This window comes from Myxine glutinosa, chromosome 9 (genome assembly GCF_964187855.1).
Source record: "Myxine glutinosa chromosome 9, kmMyxGlut1.1, whole genome shotgun sequence".
Taxonomy (NCBI): domain Eukaryota; kingdom Metazoa; phylum Chordata; class Myxini; order Myxiniformes; family Myxinidae; genus Myxine; species Myxine glutinosa.
In genome coordinates this window covers 75,342,554-75,349,728 of record NC_136269.1, presented here as the reverse complement: position 1 = coordinate 75,349,728, position 7,175 = coordinate 75,342,554, and the positions used below count along the sequence as shown (strand labels likewise).

General features: G+C 49.2%; 2 non-coding genes across 2 annotated transcripts; both read left to right on the top strand.

The window, feature by feature from the left end:
- Positions 1-1,654: 1,654 nt before the first annotated feature.
- On the top strand, positions 1,655-1,727 carry TRNAR-ACG (transfer RNA arginine (anticodon ACG)). The gene has a single exon. It is a non-coding gene; the product is annotated as a tRNA-Arg (tRNA).
- Positions 1,728-6,838: 5,111 nt separating this feature from the next.
- TRNAR-ACG (transfer RNA arginine (anticodon ACG)) lies at positions 6,839-6,911 on the top strand. The gene has a single exon. It is a non-coding gene; the product is annotated as a tRNA-Arg (tRNA).
- The last annotated feature ends 264 nt before the right edge of the window (positions 6,912-7,175 follow it).

Sequence of the window (7,175 nt, the reverse complement as noted above, 5' to 3'; positions counted from 1 at the left end):
GAAGTCCAGCAGGGTTCAGATAGAGGTCATGTGAAGTCCAGCAGGGTTCAGAAAGATGTCGTAGGAGGTCAATCAGGGTTCAGAAAGAGGTCAGAGGAGGTTCAGCAGGGTTCAGAAAGAGGTCATAAGAGGTCCAGCAGGGTACAGAAAGAGGTCGCAGTAGGTCCAGCAGGGTTCAGAAAGAGGTCATGTGAAGTCCAGCAGGGTTCAGATAGAGGTCATGTGAAGTCCAGCAGGGTTCAGAAAGGAGTCATGTGAAGTCCAGCAGGGTTCAGATATATGTCATGTGAAGTCCAGCAGGGTTCAGAAAAGTTGGTGCATTCATTTGTGTTCAGCTGCAATTCCGAGTACTTGTCAGAGGCCTTTGTGCGCGTGGCTCAGGAAAGTGCACGTCTGCGACAACCGGAGACCCCTTACGTTGATCACTCATTATTGCAGCACTAAAACATCTCAGTAGGAGTGATAGATAGTAGTCACATGGGCCAGTGGCGCAATGGATAACGCGTCTGACTACGAATCAGAAGATTGTAGGTTCGACTCCTACCTGGCTCAAAACTGATTTTGACTTCACTTTTAGCAATATTTAATGAAGTCGCGTGGTCGCTTTGCTTCTTCAACATATTTTCCTGAAGTCGAATTCATTGGAGTGGTAGTCCACCCCTTGGTGACGATTGAGTAACCTTGGTCACCTCTTTAAAATACAGTCGCGACCCTCGCGTCAAGGATTTGGCAACAGATTACGTCATCTTCCCGTTCCAAACCTGCTTTTTTAGTCTACTTCCTTGAGGAACAGAGAAACCCAAGGTATCACCGCCATCGGAACGAGGGTCAAGCTGGGCTCAAGTCTTTCACGAACCTGCTGGCCAGGCCCAACGTTCAATTATGGTTGGAGGAGGAATTTGTCATTTGTTCCGGCTGCCTGCGAAAGCTCGCCCATGCTTCCTGAAGTACACTGGGATCTGCAACGTCGACCAACGAAGACTGGCAGACCGTCAGTGAAAAGTCACGGTCATGTGAAGTCCAGCAGGGTTCAGAAAGATGTCGTAGGAGGTCAAGCAGGGTTCAGAAAGAGGTCAGAGGAGGTTCAGCAGGGTTCAGAAAGAGGTCATAGGAGGTCCAGCAGGGTACAGAAAGAGGTCGCAGTAGGTCCAGCAGGGTTCAGAAAGAGGTCATGTGAAGTCCAGCAGGGTTCAGATAGAGGTCATGTGAAGTCCAGCAGGGTTCAGAAAGATGTCGTAGGAGGTCAATCAGGGTTCAGAAAGAGGTCAGAGGAGGTTCAGCAGGGTTCAGAAAGAGGTCATAGGAGGTCCAGCAGGGTACAGAAAGAGGTCGCAGTAGGTCCAGCAGGGTTCAGATATATGTCATGTGAAGTCCAGCATGGTTCAGATAGAGGTCGTGTGAAGTCCAGCAGGGTTCAGATAGAGGTCATGTGAAGTTCAGCAGGGTTCAGAAAGAGGTCATGTGAAGTCCAGCAGGGTTCAGAAAAGTTGGTGCATTCATTTGTGTTCAGCTGCAATTCCGAGTACTTGTCAGAGGCCTTTGTGCGCGTGGCTCAGGAAAGTGCACGTCTGCGACAACCGGAGACCCCTTACGTTGATCACTCATTATTGCAGCACTAAAACATATCAGTAGGAGTGATAGCTAGTAGCCACATGGGCCAGTGGCGCAATGGATAACGCGTCTGACTACGAATCAGAAGATTGTAGGTTCGACTCCTACCTGGCTCAAAACTGATTTTGACTTCACTTTTAGCAATATTTAACGAAGTCGCATTGTCGCTTTGCTTCTTAAACATGTTTTCCTGAAGTCGAATTCATTGGAGTGGTCGTCCACCCCTTGGTGACGATTGAGTAACCTTGGTCACCTCTTTAAAATACAGTCGCGACCCTCGCGTCAAGGATTTGGCAACAGATTACGTCATCTTCCCGTTCCAAACCTGCTTCTTTAGTTCTACTTCCTTGTGGAACAGAGAAACCCAAGGTATCACCGCCATCGGAACGAGGGTCAAGCTGGGCTCAAATCTTTCACGAACCTGCTGGCCAGGCCCAACGTTCAAATATGGTTGAAGGAGGAATTTGTCATTTGTTCCGGCTGCCTGCGAAAGCTCGCCCATGCTTCCTGAAGTACACTGGGATCTGCAACGTCGACCAACGAAGACTGGCAGACCGTCAGTGAAAAGGCACGGTCATGTGAAGTCCAGCAGGGTTCAGAAAGATGTCGTAGGAGGTCAAGCAGGGTTCAGAAAGGGGTCAGAGGAGGTTCAGCAGGGTTCAGAAAGAGGTCATAGGAGGTCCAGCAGGGTACAGAAAGAGGTCGCAGTAGATCCAGCAGGGTTCAGAAAGAGGTCATGTGAAGTCCAGCAGGGTTCAGATAGAGGTCATGTGAAGTCCAGCAGGGTTCAGATAGAGGTCATGTGAAGTCCAGCAGGGTTCAGATATATGTCATGTGAAGTCCAGCATGGTTCAGATAGAGGTCGTGTGAAGTCCAGCAGGGTTCAGATAGAGGTCATGTGAAGTTCAGCAGGGTTCAGAAAGAGGTCATGTGAAGTCCAGCAGGGTTCAGAAAAGTTGGTGCATTCATTTGTGTTCAGCTGCAATTCCGAGTACTTGTCAGAGGCCTTTGTGCGCGTGGCTCAGGAACGTGCACGTCTGCGACAACCTGAGACCCCTTACGTTGATCACTCATTATTGCAGCACTAAAACATATCAGTAGGAGTGATAGCTAGTAGTCAGATGGGCCAGTGGCGCAATGGATAACGCGTCTGACAACGAATCAGAAGATTGTAGGTTCGACTCCTACCTGGTTCAAAACTGATTTTGACTTCACTTTTACCAATATTTAATGAAGTCGCGTGGTCGCTTTGCTTCTTCAACATATTTTCCTGAAGTCGAATTCATTGGAGTGGTAGTCCACCCCTTGGTGACGAGTGAGTAACCTTGGTCACCTCTTTAAAATACAGTCGCGACCCTCGCGTCAAGGATTTGGCAACAGATTACGTCATCTTCCCGTTCCAAACCTGCTTTTTTAGTTCTACTTCCTTGAGGGACAGAGAAACCCAAGGTATCACCGCCATCGGAACGAGGGTCAAGCTGGGCTCAAGTCTTTCACGAACCTGCTGGCCAGGCCCAACGTTCAAATATGGTTGGAGGAGGAATTTGTCATTTGTTCCGTCTGCCTGCGAAAGCTCGCCCATGCTTCCTGAAGTACACTGGGATCTGCAACGTCGACCAACGAAGACTGGCAGACCGTCAGTGAAAAGGCACGGTCATGTGAAGTCCAGCAGGGTTCAGAAAGATGTCATAGGAGGTCAAGCAGGGTTCAGAAAGAGGTCAGAGGAGGTTCAGCAGGGTTCAGAAAGAGGTCATAGGAGGTCCAGCAGGGTACAGAAAGAGGTCGCAGTAGGTCCAGCAGGGTTCAGAAAGAGGTCATGTGAAGTCCAGCAGGGTTCAGATAGAGGTCATGTGAAGTCCAGCAGGGTTCAGATAGAGGTCATGTGAAGTCCAGCAGGGTTCAAAAAGATGTCGTAGGAGGTCAATCAGGGTTCAGAAAGAGGTCAGAGGAGGTTCAGCAGGGTTCAGAAAGAGGTCATAGGAGGTCCAGCAGGGTACAGAAAGAGGTCGCAGTAGGTCCAGCAGGGTTCAGAAAGAGGTCATGTGAAGTCCAGCAGGGTTCAGATAGAGGTCATGTGAAGTCCAGCAGGGTTCAGAAAGGAGTCATGTGAAGTCCAGCAGGGTTCAGATATATGTCATGTGAAGTCCAGCATGGTTCAGATAGAGGTCGTGTGAAGTCCAGCAGGGTTCAGATAGAGGTCATGTGAAGTCCAGCAGGGTTCAAAAAGATTTCGTAGGAGGTCAATCAGGGTTCAGAAAGAGGTCAGAGGAGGTTCAGCAGGGTTCAGAAAGAGGTCATAGGAGGTCCAGCAGGGTACAGAAAGAGGTCGCAGTAGGTCCAGCAGGGTTCAGAAAGAGGTCATGTGAAGTCCAGCAGGGTTCAGATCGAGGTCATGTGAAGTCCAGCAGGGTTCAGAAAGGAGTCATGTGAAGTCCAGCAGGGTTCAGATATATGTCATGTGAAGTCCAGCAGGGTTCAGAAAAGTTGGTGCATTCATTTGTGTTCAGCTGCAATTCCGAGTACTTGTCAGAGGCCTTTGTGCGCGTGGCTCAGGAACGTGCACGTCTGCGACAACCGGAGACCTCTTACGTTGATCACTCATTATTGCAGCACTAAAACATATCAGTAGGAGTGATAGCTAGTAGTCACATGGGCCAGTGGCGCAATGGATAACGCATCTGACTACGAATCAGAAGATTGTAGGTTCGACTCCTACCTGGCTCAAAACTGATTTTGACTTCACTTTTAGCAATATTTAATGAAGTCGCGTGGTCGCTTTGCTTCTTCAACATATTTTCCTGAAGTCGAATTCATTGGAGTGGTAGTCCACCCCTTGGTGACGATTGAGTAACCTTGGTCACCTCTTTAAAATACAGTCGCGACCCTCGCGTCAAGGATTTGGCAACAGATTACGTCATCTTCCCGTTCCAAACCTGCTTTTTTAGTTCTACTTCCTTGAGGAACAGAGAAACCCAAGGTATCACCGCCATCGGAACGAGGGTCAAGCTGGGCTCAAGTCTTTCACGAACCTGCTGGCCAGGCCCAACGTTCAAATATGGTTGGAGGAGGAATTTGTCATTTGTTCCGGCTGCCTGCGAAAGCTCGCCCATGCTTCCTGAAGTACACTGGGATCTGCAACGTCGACCAACGAAGACTGGCAGACCGTCAGTGAAAAGGCACGGTCATGTGAAGTCCAGCAGGGTTCAGAAAGATGTCGTAGGAGGTCAAGCAGGGTTCAGAAAGAGGTCAGAGGAGGTTCAGCAGGGTTCAGAAAGAGGTCATAGGAGGTCCAGCAGGGTACAGAAAGAGGTCGCAGTAGGTCCAGCAGGGTTCAGAAAGAGGTCATGTGAAGTCCAGCAGGGTTCAGATAGAGGTCATGTGAAGTCCAGCAGGGTTCAGATAGAGGTCATGTGAAGTCCAGCAGGGTTCAAAAAGATGTCGTAGGAGGTCAATCAGGGTTCAGAAAGAGGTCAGAGGAGGTTCAGCAGGGTTCAGAAAGAGGTCATAGGAGGTCCAGCAGGGTACAGAAAGAGGTCGCAGTAGGTCCAGCAGGGTTCAGAAAGAGGTCATGTGAAGTCCAGCAGGGTTCAGATAGAGGTCATGTGAAGTCCAGCAGGGTTCAGAAAGGAGTCATGTGAAGTCCAGCAGGGTTCAGATATATGTCATGTGAAGTCCAGCATGGTTCAGATAGAGGTCGTGTGAAGTCCAGCAGGGTTCAGATAGAGGTCATGTGAAGTCCAGCAGGGTTCAGAAAGAGGTCAGAGGAGGTTCAGCAGGGTTCAGAAAGAGGTCATAGGAGGTCCAGCAGGGTACAGAAAGAGGTCGCAGTAGGTCCAGCAGGGTTCAGAAAGAGGTCATGTGAAGTCCAGCAGGGTTCAGATAGAGGTCATGTGAAGTCCAGCAGGGTTCAGAAAGGAGTCATGTGAAGTCCAGCAGGGTTCAGATATATGTCATGTGAAGTCCAGCAGGGTTCAGAAAAGTTGGTGCATTCATTTGTGTTCAGCTGCAATTCCGAGTACTTGTCAGAGGCCTTTGTGCGCGTGGCTCAGGAACCTGCACGTCTGCGACAACCGGAGACCCCTCACGTTGATCACTCATTATTGCAGCACTAAAACATATCAGTAGGAGTGATAGCTAGTAGTCACATGGGAGAGTGGCGCAATGGATATCGCGTCTGACTACGAATCAGAAGATTGTAGGTTCGACTCCTACCTGGCTCAAAACTGATTTTGACTTCACTTTTAGCAATATTTAACGAAGTCGCATTGTCGCTTTGCTTCTTAAACATGTTTTCCTGAAGTCGAATTCATTGGAGTGGTCGTCCACCCCTTGGTGACGATTGAGTAACCTTGGTCACCTCTTTAAAATACAGTCGCGACCCTCGCGTCAAGGATTTGGCAACAGATTACGTCATCTTCCCGTTCCAAACCTGCTTCTTTAGTTCTACTTCCTTGTGGAACAGAGAAACCCAAGGTATCACCGCCATCGGAACGAGGGTCAAGCTGGGCTCAAATCTTTCACGAACCTGCTGGCCAGGCCCAACGTTCAAATATGGTTGAAGGAGGAATTTGTCATTTGTTCCGGCTGCCTGCGAAAGCTCGCCCATGCTTCCTGAAGTACACTGGGATCTGCAACGTCGACCAACGAAGACTGGCAGACCGTCAGTGAAAAGGCACGGTCATGTGAAGTCCAGCAGGGTTCAGAAAGATGTCGTAGGAGGTCAAGCAGGGTTCAGAAAGGGGTCAGAGGAGGTTCAGCAGGGTTCAGAAAGAGGTCATAGGAGGTCCAGCAGGGTACAGAAAGAGGTCGCAGTAGATCCAGCAGGGTTCAGAAAGAGGTCATGTGAAGTCCAGCAGGGTTCAGATAGAGGTCATGTGAAGTCCAGCAGGGTTCAGATAGAGGTCATGTGAAGTCCAGCAGGGTTCAGATATATGTCATGTGAAGTCCAGCATGGTTCAGATAGAGGTCGTGTGAAGTCCCGCAGGGTTCAGATAGAGGTCATGTGAAGTTCAGCAGGGTTCAGAAAGAGGTCATGTGAAGTCCAGCAGGGTTCAGAAAAGTTGGTGCATTCATTTGTGTTCAGCTGCAATTCCGAGTACTTGTCAGAGGCCTTTGTGCGCGTGGCTCAGGAACGTGCACGTCTGCGACAACCTGAGACCCCTTACGTTGATCACTCATTATTGCAGCACTAAAACATATCAGTAGGAGTGATAGCTAGTAGTCAGATGGGCCAGTGGCGCAATGGATAACGCGTCTGACTACGAATCAGAAGATTGTAGGTTCGACTCCTACCTGGCTCAAAACTGATTTTGACTTCACTTTTACCAATATTTAATGAAGTCGCGTGGTCGCTTTGCTTCTTCAACATATTTTCCTGAAGTCGAATTCATTGGAGTGGTAGTCCACCCCTTGGTGACGATTGAGTAACCTTGGTCACCTCTTTAAAATACAGTCGCGACCCTCGCGTCAAGGATTTGGCAACAGATTACGTCATCTTCCCGTTCCAAACCTGCTTTTTTAGTTCTACTTCCTTGAGGAACAGAGAAACCCAAGGTATCACCGCC